At 47.5% G+C, this 12,912-nt stretch overlaps 1 pseudogene; it reads right to left on the bottom strand.

The window, feature by feature from the left end:
* Positions 1–675: 675 nt before the first annotated feature.
* LOC128352625 (uncharacterized) lies at positions 676–830 on the bottom strand (annotated as a pseudogene).
* Between the last annotated feature and the right edge of the window lie 12,082 nt (positions 831–12,912).

Below are 12,912 nucleotides of genomic sequence, written 5' to 3'. Positions count from 1 at the left end.
GGTCCTCTACTGAGGCCCACACTGAGGGCCCTCTGCTGCCACCCCCTGATCCTTCTCTTCTTCCTCACTCTGCATGGACCTTTCTACTTCCTTCGCCAGGCTACTAGTGCTTGGAGGAGGCGGAAGAGGAAATAATGAAATAGCAGCAGAGTGCAGTGGACTCTCTATAGAGAGCATCTCCTGTACTCTATTCCCCTTCCATGCTTTTCTTTCCTGCTTTCTCCTTTGTATTATGGTAGTGGTGAATAGAGGTAGGAGACAGTGTTCCCTCTAAGGTGTGTGCATGTGTGCACGCTCACAAGTTTTTAAATGTCCACTCAATTAATTTTAGATCCCGCTCAGGTTGAATCGGGAAGGCCCAACTCCGAATGCATGCGCGCACATGCCTTGATACTGCTGCCCAGAACAAAACTCATTTGGCACACAGATGAAATAAATTAGACAGAACACTGGTAGGAGGGTGTGCCTCAAGGCAGGTAGCAAAGTGAGTAAATGTTGCCACTAGTGCTGAAAAAGAGGAGGAACATAAATACTGGTCTTGTGGCAGTAAGCATGACTTGTCCCCTTTGCTAAGCAGCAGAGGAGACTTGAATGGATAACTTGATGTGTGAGCACTGTAAGATATTCCCCTGCGGGGATGGAGCTACTCTGGGAAGAACATCTGCCAAGTACCCTCCCTGGCAGCATCTCCATAACTGCCACAAATTATGCAGTTGATTTTCCCACATTTGGGGACATTGCAGGAGTCAGCACACCCACAGTGCAATGGATGAGCCTCACCCTGGAAAAACCTCCTTCATGATCAAGGTGTCTTCCCTCCAGATAGGGCTGAGAGAGAGACTCCTGCCCGCAACCTTGGAGAAGCCAATGCCAATCTGTATAATACTGAGCTAGATGGACCTATGGTCTGACTTGGTATATGGCAGCTTCCTATGTAGCATAAGAACAGCCCTGCTGAATCAGGCCCAAGGCCTATCTAGTCCAGCATCCTGTTTCCCACAGTGGCCCACCAGATGTCCCCGAGAGGCCCACAGGCAAGAGGTGAGGGCATGCCCTCTCTCTTGCTGTTGCTCCCCTGAAACTGGTATCTGGAGGCATCTTACCTCTGAGGCTGTAGCCAACAGAATAGTAGCCATTGATAGACAAGTCCCCCTTTAATTTGTCTAAGCCTCTGAAGAGGAAGAGGAAGAGGAGGGTGTGGGTGTGGGTGTTCGTGGACCTTTACTGAGAGCCAGATAAAAATGCAAGAAAAGCATAAAGATAAGCACACACTGCTGGATGAAAGCATTGTGATCCCCCATCCTGGCAGGGATCTGGCACAAAACTACTTCCATCAGGGCATCCACTGATGCTCCTCTCTCCTACAAAACCATGACAAACCCAGGAGAATTGCAGGAGAGACAATAAAGGGTTTCCCAGAGTACTGATCATCCTCTGTAATCGACCATTTCTGTTCTTCACTCCATCATGCCCATGCAGAAATATGAGTGGTTGTGTCTGAGAAACAAAGCTGGCAATGGCTGTGGGACGGTCTCACCTCAGCATTATCCCACATAATGAGTTCCAACGGAACTCCCATACGGAAAGAAAGCAAGGTCTGCAGGCAGACATGTACGAGGCCGGGGCAACATGGGTGCAAGCCAGTGGAGGAGGCCCCTAGGCACTCTAGCCACGCCCCCTGCATCTGACGTCCAATGCAGGGGCCATGGCAATATGGGGAGATGGGGCCGCTGCTATACGGAATCCCTCAGGGCTCCATTCTGTCACCAATGCTTTTTAATATCTACATGAAACCACTGGGTGAAGTCATCAAGAGATTTGGTGCTGGGTGTTATCAGTATGCTGCTGACACCCAAATCTACTTCTCCCTTTCATCTTGAAGAAATGGCACTCATTCTCTAAATGCCTGCCTACAGGCAGAAATGGGCTGGATGAGGGATAACAAATTGAAACTGAATCCAAGCAAAGTGGTGTTCATTGTCGGGGTTCAGAATCTGAGGGATGAGTTAGATCTTCGTGTGCTGAATAGGGTTACACTCCTCTGGAAGGAGCAGGTATGGAGCTTGGGAGTAGTCCTGGACCCAGGCCTCACCCTGGTATCTCAGGTGGAGGCTATGGCCAGGAATGCTTTCAGCTGATTCTACAGCTGCGCCCATTCCTCAAAGAGGTTGACCTCAAAACAGTGGTGCATCAGCTGGTAACCTCCAGGTTTAACTATTGCAATGCGCTCTACGTGGGGCTGCCTTTGTACGTAGTTCGGAAACTTCAGCTAGTTCAAAATGCGGCAGCCAGATTGGTCTCTGGGGCAGCCCAGAGAGACCATAGTATGGCTATTTTGAAACAGTGGCTGCTGATATGTTTCCAGGAAAAATACAAAGTGCTGGTTATTACCTTTAACGCCCTGAACGGCTTAGGTCTGAGATATCTTAGAGAGCACCTTTGTCTGCATGATCCCCACTGCACGTTAAGGTCATCTGAGGAGGTCTGTCTCCAGTTACCACCAGTATGTCTAGTGGCAACTCAGAGGCAGGCTTTCTCTGTAGCTGCTCCTGGGCTGTATAATGCACTCCCTGTAAAAATCCATAATTTGAATTCATTATTGGCCTTCAGAAGAGCCCTCAAAATCTATCTGTTTGACCAGGACTTCCAGGGTTTTTAATTTCTTGTAAATGTTTTTAACTTGCTGTAACCTGGTTTTCCAGGGTTTTAAAACTGTTTTGAATGTTTTAACTGTTAATCGTTTTGTGGTGTTTTATAGTTTCTGTTTTTAATTGTTAATTGATTTAATTGTTTTGTTTTAATGTAAACCACCCTGAGCCATTTTTTTCTGAAGGGCGGTATAGAAATCGAATAGATAGATAGATAGATAGATAGATAGATAGATAGATAGATAGATAGATAGATAGAGGTGCTGCTGGAGGGATTCGTGGGCCAGTTGTGGGGGGAGTAATGGGCCAGTTTGAGTCCCCATTATTTCCTATGGGGGAAATGCAAAAAATGTAAAAATCTTCCCAAAAAATCATTAAAAATTGCAGGAGTGTCCAATTGCTTTGGGGTTTGGTGGGTGGTAGGCACTCCTTGGTGCCTACCACCCACCCCAGTTTTGTGCTCCTAGCTGCTCTGCATAGGGAATAATGGGCCAGTTTGAGTCCCCATTATACCCTATGTAGAACCTCTTAGAACCAGTTTGAGTTGGGTTTGAATTTGAACCAAACTGGGAGGGGGGGTTCGAGCAAAACCAAATCTGAACCTACCCACCCTGGTTCGAATTGGGTTCAAATTTGAACCAAAAAGGCCAAGCCAGTTTTGCGCCCACCCCTCCTTAGGAGTTCATAGCAGCCATGACAACTATGGGCCTATCCCAACTAGTTTCAGGACCAACTCATGTTTCCAGCCATACACTCAATTTGGTCTTTTCTTCAGATCATGGGTGTGTTACATGGGTGGGGTATCCTGCAGTTTCCCCATTGTCATGGACTGGCCACTACATGGTTAAAGTTGGTTTCACAGCCACAACCTAGCCCTGCAGGAGTGGAGGACCTATTAAGATGGTTCACACAAGATGGCTGCTGGACTCAGTTGGATTCCAAAAAGGCTTGGAGGGTTTTAATGTTGTGCTGCCAGTGATTATCTCAATGCCCTGGTAGGAACTGGAACAGGGAATTCACCAGGGCAGTAGACATGACTGCTCCTAAGCATCCCTTCCAATCTGCTTTAAAAGTGGCCTCTTGGTATACAGAGGAGTTGCAGGGTCTGAAGCAACAAGGTAGGTGACTGGAATACAATTGGAGGAAAACTTGGCTCAAAATTGACAGGACACAGCATAGAAACCATTTGAAGGTTTATGCGGAAGTGGTGTGTGTGTGGCAAAAGAACAATTCTACCCAACAAAAGCTCCCCAGCTTTTTCTCCTGCCATGTTTCCACACAACCAAAAATTGGGAGCACACACAGCTCCTAAATCCGGTTAGAACACAGTTTTTGATTGTGTGAATGACCTCTAGAGGGGACATGATTGGACCAAAACGGAAGAAAGTCAAGAGATAGGATTTGTGGTTTTAATTCAGGGACCCTTATCTTTCCCTCCAACATCCGCACACTGGACTAGATGGAACTTGCCCAGTGCTCATCCAGGTTATGCACTTAACCAAGAATAGTTGGGATGCCAGATATATTCTCTCTTCTTCGCTTGCTCTCTCCATGTTTATGAACACAGCAGAGAGTAAGTAGACATCAATACAACATCTGGGAATGGGAGCCCTGCCATGATGTGCAAAAAATCTGGCATTGTAAAGAAGAGACAGAAGAGTCCGGCTTGTTCTGCAGTCTGATGTGTGCAAACTAAGAACAATAAATTATTTCAGCTCATTGTGCTTCGTTTCTTTTTATATGGCTTTCTCACAGCTGTTCGGTTTGGCTTGCAGGCTCTGATCTATGTGGTTTCCACCCCAGATGCTTTTCTCCAGGTATTTACACAAAACGGATTCAGCAAAGAGTCTCCTTTTCCTATCCATTTCTGCCAAGCCTCTTAATCTGAGCAAAACTCAAAACGTTTGATGGAGACTTGAAGCAAAACTTGTGAAAAGAGAGACAGAATGGGGGAGGCAGAATGTTAGCAGGATGAACATCTTATAGACTATTCTTACACCGAATGCCATTCAGGACAGAAAAAGGAATTCGACAGCAGATCAAAGATCTAATCTCGTGCTCGTCCATGACTTGCAAAGAGAAAGGAGAGCTGAAAGCATTTGTAGAGGAGAAGGAGCAGGTGGGAAGAGGTGTGTGTTTAATCCTTTCCCTCCCTTTCATTTTCACCTGGCAAACCCTACTCCCCTTCCCCCTTTAAGGATTCTCTTACAGCCTGTTTTTGGTCAAGTGGGAGAAAGCAGCTCGCAGAAATGAATCCTCTGTTTGCATATGACTGTAGTGTGCAACCTTGGGAGAAGCACTGAAATTTGCTTCGAATTTTGTGTGGAATTAGTAGACACCAGCAACAGCCACTGGAGGGATGCTATACCCCCATGCTAAATATAAGAGAATCTCCACTTTTAAAAGGGTCTCTTTGCTCAGTTTGCCCCCTTTCTTCAACCCATCTACCCACTCATATCCATCCCTCCCCCCCCCACTTATTTATCTGGCTTGTGCCATGGGCCATAGGGCCAGCCTCTCTCAGCCTCGGCTCACAGTAGTGACTCAGTCAGACACTGAGAAGGCAAGGCCAGGATGACTACCCTGGATCAGGACACCAGACTGGGACCTGAGAGAGGACTGGGGCTGGGGTCCCCTGAGGAATCTCCCTCAGGGCCTGGGCTCTTTGGCACAGCACCCCCCAGAATCTGAACTTCATACATGGCTGGCCTCTCTCCCTTCATCACCGCCCACGCAGAGGACAATTGCGCAGGGGCGGCGGCCTCCAACATGGCCTCTTCCAGAAGGGGGAGGGCTCAAATGGGCCAAAGAGTCAGCCAAATGGCAGCATGAAGGGAGGCCGGCAGGGTGGGGGGGAACCTCAGCAGATACACACACACCCCACCACCACCACCGCCTCCAACAACTCTCCCAAAGGGGGTAAGTAAAAAAATGTTATTGTTGTTTTTAAAAAAAAAAAATCCGTGAACCCTCCAAACAGTTGGGAGTTGTTCGGTCCAGGGTCGGACTGAATAGGGGATGGTTCGGTTCAACCCTGAATGGTCGAACCTGTTTGCACATCCCTAGACTAAAGACTCCTAGTGGCTGAAAGACTCCTAGTGGCTTTTCAACCAGTAAAATTTACAAATGGAAATGCATTTACCTTCACAGAGAACTGAGGCATCTTGCATCGTACCAGGAAATATCCAGTGGCCCACTGTTCCCCAGGCTCTAATTTTGGACAGCAAAACTAATCTATTGAGATGCACCCGGCATCTCTGTAGCAGAGGTTTGTCATCAGAGTGATTACAATTAAAAGCCTCAAATTGATGCTCAGTGTCTGCCTCCCCCTAGTGGATGGAAGACTGATAATATATCCTTAGCATTCCTTTACAAATGGCAAAATTCATTAAGGCAGAGTCAAATATTTCCCTGTGAACACTATTAGGGTGAAAGCTATGTTTTTGAGACAGCCAAGATGGTCCTTGAAAAAGCCCAGGCTGACATCCTAACAAAAGCATGCACACAGTCCTAGCCGCCCTGCTTCCAAAGCGCATGCACTCGTGCACAGGAGTGCGACAATTTTTACTGCTCTCTGTTTGCTCTGGAAGAGCTCCTTGACTGTGAAAACATGTCCCTGAGGGTCATGCCGCTCTCAGGGATGTGTTCCCAGGGGAGAGCAGAAAAATAGTCATGCTCTTGGGTAAGATTGCCTTGCACTTCAGAAGTGGGAAGGCTAGTGCTGCACATGTGCTTTTGTTAAATGCACTATTAGTCAGGATTGTGACCCTATTTTTCGCTTTTTAGTGTTTGTCTGCAGCTGTTTAGGCACATTGTTTAGAAGTTTTTATTTTTCTATATATACCATGTTTTTCACTTGAGCCTCAGAACGGTTTACAACACACTGAAAACCATAAAAACAATAAAACAACAACAGGAAAATTAAAACTATAATGAAAGCACAGATAAAACCCATAGAGAGGTCAGCTAAGAACTTCCGGCCAAGAACTTCAGACAAACTCCCTGCTTTCACCCCTACCCTAGAAATTCAATAGAACAGTCATGTCTTCACTAACTGTGGGAAGGATGGGAGAGAAGGGGCGACACAAGCCCCCAGGGAAAGCTGTTCCAAAGCCTGGTGCAGCTACAGAGAAGGCCCCGTCCCCTGTTCTCACAAACCCAACTTCATAATGCATTGGCATTTGGGGCAGAGCCTCTCCAGCAGATCTTAATGGATGGGTAGTTTCTTATAAGATAAGACAGTTCCAGCAATTCCTCCTCACTGCTATTTTGGTGCTTCTCCCCGGAATTTTAGATTGTGAGCCCTTCGGGGACAGGGTTCCATCTTATTTGTTTGTTATTTCTCCATGTAAACTGCCCTGAGCCATTTTTGGAAGGGTGGTATAGAAATCGAATGAATGAATGAATGATCCCATAAGAACATAAGAACAGCCCTGCTGGATCAGGCCCAAGAAGGCCCATCTAGTCCAGCTTCCTGTTCCGCACAGTGGCCCACCAGATGCCTCTGGTATGTGCATGCCCTCTCTCCTGCTGTTGCTCCCCTGCAACTGGTATTGAGAGGCATCATGTCTCTGAGGCTGGAGGTGGCCCACAGCCACCAGACTAGTAGCCATTGATAGACCTTGTCCTCCATGAATCTGTCTAAGCCCCCTTTAAAGCCATCCAAGCTGGTGGCCTTCACCACATCCCATTGCAAAAAATCCCATAGATTAATTATGCACTGTGTGAAAAAGTACTTCCTCTTGTCAGTCGTAAATTTCCTAACCTTCAGTTTCATGGAGTGACCTCTGGTTCTAGTGTTGTGAGAGAGGGAGAAAAATTTCTCTCTGTCCACTCTCTCCATGCATGGTTTTATCATATCTCCCCGCAGTCATCTTTTTTCTGAACTAAAAAGCCCCAGGCGTTGTAGCTTCATAAGGATGGTGCTCTAGGACCTTGGTCATCTTGGTTGCCCTCTTCTGCACCTTTTCCAGTTTTACAATGTTCTTCTTTAGATGTGGTGACCAGAACTGTACGCAGTACTCCAGGTGTGGCCGCACCATAGATTTGTATAAAGGCATTAAAATATTAGCATTTTTATTTTATCCCAGCCAATCAGGGACCATGTGGTCACTGTGATGATATCACAATCAGATTTGGCAATGGGATAATATTACTGAGAGCAAATAAGCCACTTCATAGTGAGAGTGTTACATTCCAAGCCCCGATGATTAAACAAACTTCATTTGTCTAGAGCAGTGTTTCTCAATGATTTTGGAGTCATGGACTGGTGCATCCTTCGTGTGCAGTTTCCCGGACCAGCAGTTAGTAGAGGGGTCACCACCACCACCCCACCACCCCCTACCCCCAGTGATGTCATGTGCAAAGGGGTCCGGGGTCCATGGAACCCAGGTAAGCTCTCCAGACCTCATTTCGAGGCAGGCAGCCCTCGCTGCCGGATAATGTTCATTTCGCTTCCTTAAAATGAACATTATCCAGCAGCAAGGAATGCCTGGAAATGAACTTCAGAGAGAGCTCCCGGTGGCAGCCCCTGCCAGCCCGAAATTGGTTTTTTTGGGGGGTTGGTTTTTATTAGTGATGCCTCCCGGGCCAGTATCCAACACCTCACGGACCGGCACCGGGCTGCGGTCCGGCGGTTGAGAAACACTGGTATCAAGCATAATTTATAGCTCTACTAAGACATAAACAGGTTCTAGTCACAGCCACAAAGCAATATTACTGAAGCTGAGTCTGATTTTTCCCCTCGCTTTCCCAGCATTAGTGCCTTCATCTGCAGTTTATTTCTCAAAGTGGCAGAAACAGATTGGCTGACATGTTGCGGTGCAGTGTCCTGTTTCCATTTTAACAAAATGTGTGCGCAGTTACACAAGAGTGCCAGAGGCAAAAACAGCACAAACACAGTTGCATGACGGAGGGCCATGGGAAATAACGGCCACCCGTCATGAAGCTTAGTTTGCACCTTTTTGTTTTATGTTTGCATTTTGCACATGAGCACTTTGGTGCAACTTTGGTGCATGCATTTTCTTAGAATGCCAATGGAGCATTGAACTGAATGGCAGCCATTAACAGCCAACAAGTGACACTATTTAGAACAAATGAAATTCTAATCCACAAGGGCAATGCTTCTCGGATTGCATTGTCCTCACTTTGAACAGGTGCTGGCACATGGCTTCTGCCTAAATGGGTGTGAGGAGGGGGAGGGAAGCATGGCTGAAGCCACCTGGGCCAACAGATGTTGTCAGCAGCTGCATCTCCACCTGTTATTGGAAAACCTCCCACCTTCTTTCAAGCCTCCCCCAAATCACTGATGTGAGGGTACTTTTCATAGCAGGCAGGTGTGTACCACTCCCACCTTCTCCATTTGGAGCCAGCCCTAACATGCACACATCCATTTTCTTTTACAGAGACTGCACTGCCTTTGAGTAGTGTGTAGTTTCTCCACTCTCAGAAAAGGAGGTCATTCACACAATCAAAAACTGTGTTCTACCCGAGTTTGGGATCTGTGAGTGCTCACGATTTCCGGTTGTGAGGAAGCAAGGTAAGGGGAAAACCTGGGTAGAAGTGATGGTGTAGAAGCAAGATGGGAGGAAAAGCTACCCAGATTTTCCTCCTATCTTGCTTCCACACAACCGAAAATTGGGAGTAGACACAGCTCCCAAACCTGGGTAGAACACAGTTTTTGATTGTGTGAATGACCTCCTTGTGTGACAAATCACTGTTCTTCCTCTTTCTATCATGCCCAATCACTTGAATCTTTTCTCTTCCCCCATCCCTGCGGAATAATCAGTCGCGGGGGATGGGAAATCCACCTTTTGCTCTTGGCGCAAAAGGAAATTATTTGAGTATACAAGGAAACTCTTTTTCACCCCTTCTTTCTCCCCTGAGTTGCCATAAAGACAGTCTTTCCTATTTTCTCATTTCGATTACAACGCCAAACGTGAACCAACAAGACTCTGTGGATCCATTAAAGAGTAGCAAGTTGACGTCATGCCCGCTCTATGGCCACGCTGCAGCTTAGCAAATGTTCCCAGCTACCACAGAGGGAGAGACACTTTAATCCTGCTCAAATTTGACTTAGCAAAGTTAATTAAGGGGGTTATTTTCCGTAGGAGAGAAGTCATTCCTCCTTGGCATGGTGAGCTCTGTCTCCATCATCCTCTCTCTCTCCCCTGTCCGCTTCCTTTTATGAATTGTAGAATTGATAAAGCTCTCACTGGCTAGGAGATAAGAAGCTGATCAACCTGGCTCCTCATTACATCAGAGAAGGCTCCCTTTGGTACAACACCCTTCCCCTATATCTGACATGTGGTTTCCATTCTGGGATTGTTGGGACCTCTTCCAAGCAGTTTCAGGTCATTGCCTTAAACCTTTCTTGAGCTGGGGTGAAAAAAGATTGAAGTAATCCCCTTCAATATCCTGGAGGAGGAGAAGGAGAGGTGGGAAAAGGTCTATAAAGCACTGAAGATGAGAGAATTAAAGATTTGCAAAAATTTTGCCAATTTAGTGGCATGTCAGCTTTGACCCCGGGCTGAGGGTGTCATAAATGTATTCCAATGAATCTCAAGAAAGGGGATACAGAAACATCAGAATTGCTTTGATGATATGGGGTTTCTCAGCCTCAGGTCCCCACAACTCCCATCAGCCCCAATCACAATGGACAAAGACACACAGCATGGACTTCTACAACACTTAAAGAGCTTGTGACAGGGCGGGCACCTCTCACGAGGCTGCACTATTTTGGCAGGTAGGGCTGGAAGACGGAGGAAGAGACAACCTTTGGGCTTGCTCCTATAAGCAAGCCAATGGACAGGGGAAGAAGAGCCGGGGGGTTTCTTCTCTGGGTTTGGGAAGGGCTGTGGCTCAGGTTCACTCCCTGCCTGGTGTCGCCAGGCAGGGCTGTGAACAGCCACTCTCTGAAACCTTGGAGAGTTGCTGCCAAGCAGTGTAGACCAGGGGTTCTCAACATTGGGTCCCCAGATGTTATTGGACTTCAAATCCCATAATTCCCAACCAAAAGCCACTGGAGCTGGGGATTATGGGAGTTGAAGTCCAATAACATCTGGGGACCCAATGTTGAGAGTCCCTGGTGTAGACAATACTGAGCTGGATGGACCAAGGGTCTGATTCAGTATAAAGCAGTATCCTTTCCTCCACTAATTTGAATTTAACATTGGAACTATTAGGAACATAGGAACATAGGAAACTGCCATATACTGAGTCAGACCATTGGTCTATCTCAGGCCTGCTCAACTTCGGCCCTCCTGCAGATGTTGGCCTACAACTCTCATAATCCCTGGCTATTGGCTACAGTGGCTGGGAATTATGGGAGTTGTCATCCAAAAACAGCTGGGGGGCCTAGGTTGAGCAGGCCTGGTCTATCTAGTAGCTCAGTATTGTCTACACAGCACTGGCAGCAGCTTCTCCAAGGTAGCAGGCAGGAATCTCTCTCAGCCCTATCTTGGAGAAGCCAGGGAGGGAACTTGAAACTTTCTGCTCTTCCCAGAGCGGCTTCATCCCCTGAGGGGCATATCTTGCAGTGCTCACACATCAAGTCTCCCATTCATATGCAACCAGGGCAGACCCTGCTTAGCTATGGGGACAAGTCATGCTTGCTACCACATGACCAGCTCTCCTCTCCTTAATATGCATCCTTACTTATATTGGCTGACATACTGCACAGCATCCCATGGGCATTTGGAGCACCACAGGAACTGCTAGGGGCTCCTAACACAATATGCATGCAGTTGCATGCCCAAAATTGTGCAGATGCAATTGCATAATGGTATGGCCATTATTTCCAATAATTTTGCACAGTTTCTGACATTTGCATACTCTTGCAGAACTGTGTGCACACGGAAGCTGCCATGGCGCCCGAAATGCTCACAGGACTCGGTGCAGTTGTATGTCAGCCATGGAGCCCTTTCAAGTTCAAGGCAAGCACAGCCAAGCTGCTTGGCAGAGGAGAAGCAGCAGCTGGGTGACTCCTTCTCCAGCTTTGGGAAGGACCATAGCTCAGTGGCAGAGTATCTGCTTTGCATGCAGAAAGTCTCAGGTTCAATCCCTGGCATCTCCAAGCAGGGCCGGGAAATGCCCATCTAAAACCTTAGAGAATCACTTGCCAAGTGTCATAATAAACTAGTGGCCCCCAATCTTGGGTCTCCAAATGTTTTGGGGTGCCAATTCCCTTGGCCTTTGGCCATTGCGGCTGGGGAGCATGGGAGCTGGAATCCAATAATACTTGGATTGGAGAGAGACTCAAGTTGCAAGTTGGAGACTCAAGTTTGAGGACCTCTCGTGTAGGCAATCGTGAGCTAGATAGATGGACTGATGTTCTGGCTTGGCAAAAGTCCATAATGATCTGACTGGGCTATGCTGGTTAACCTCTTTTCCTTCAGTCTGAAGAACACAGGGACGTAGGAAGCTGCCTTCTACCGAGTCAGGCCATTGGTCCATCCAGCTCAGTATTGTCTACCCAGACTGGCAGCGGCTTCTCCAAGGATGCAGGCAGGAGTCTCTCTCAGCCCTACCTTGGAGATGCTGCCAGGAAGGGGACTTGGATCCTTCTGCATGCAAGCATGTGGGTGCTCTCCCCAGAGCAGCCCCCATCCCCTAAGGCCCCATCCCCTAGGGCAGGCCTGCTCAACTTTGCCCCCCCCGTCAGCTGTTTTTGAACTACAGCTCCCATAATCCCTGGTTATTGGCCACTGTGGCTGGGGATTATGGGAGCTGTAGTTCAAAAACAGCTGATGGGGGTGGGGCAAAGTTGAGCAGGCCTGCCCTAAGGGATGGGGATCTTACATGCCTTTTGGGACTGGAAGGAGGGTGAGCTGTAGACAGGTGTCAAGAACCCCCATAAACAGAGGGATGAGCAGGAGCTCTACACCTCCAGGATGCATTTGCCGAAATACACCTAAGGCTCAGCACATACATCAGTCTGCACCAGCAATGCACTGCTTTGGGGCAAGTCCAACTCTCTGTCTCCTGGATTCCACATTTGATCCTAATAATTCCACATACGGAGCCCAAACTGGTTAAAAACAAAGAGGAAGAAATCTGGGAACATGGCGACGTGCAGGCCAGAGATGCCCAGATTTTTGGCAGGAGCGGAATGAATATAAAACTCTGTTTTAGTGAAGTGATCTGATGGGGGGCAAGGAGGGGGGTGGCAAAAGGAAACAAATAAAGATAGTTTTGGAAAAGTGAGTGTGAAAGAGACTCCAGGGAAGGACATAAAGGGCTTTTTATAGCTAAGAACAACACATGG

The sequence above is a fragment of the Hemicordylus capensis genome, chromosome 3 (assembly GCF_027244095.1).
Source record: "Hemicordylus capensis ecotype Gifberg chromosome 3, rHemCap1.1.pri, whole genome shotgun sequence".
Taxonomy (NCBI): domain Eukaryota; kingdom Metazoa; phylum Chordata; class Lepidosauria; order Squamata; family Cordylidae; genus Hemicordylus; species Hemicordylus capensis.
The sequence above is the reverse complement of the archived record's forward strand: the minus strand, read 5'-3'. Positions and strand labels throughout refer to the sequence as shown.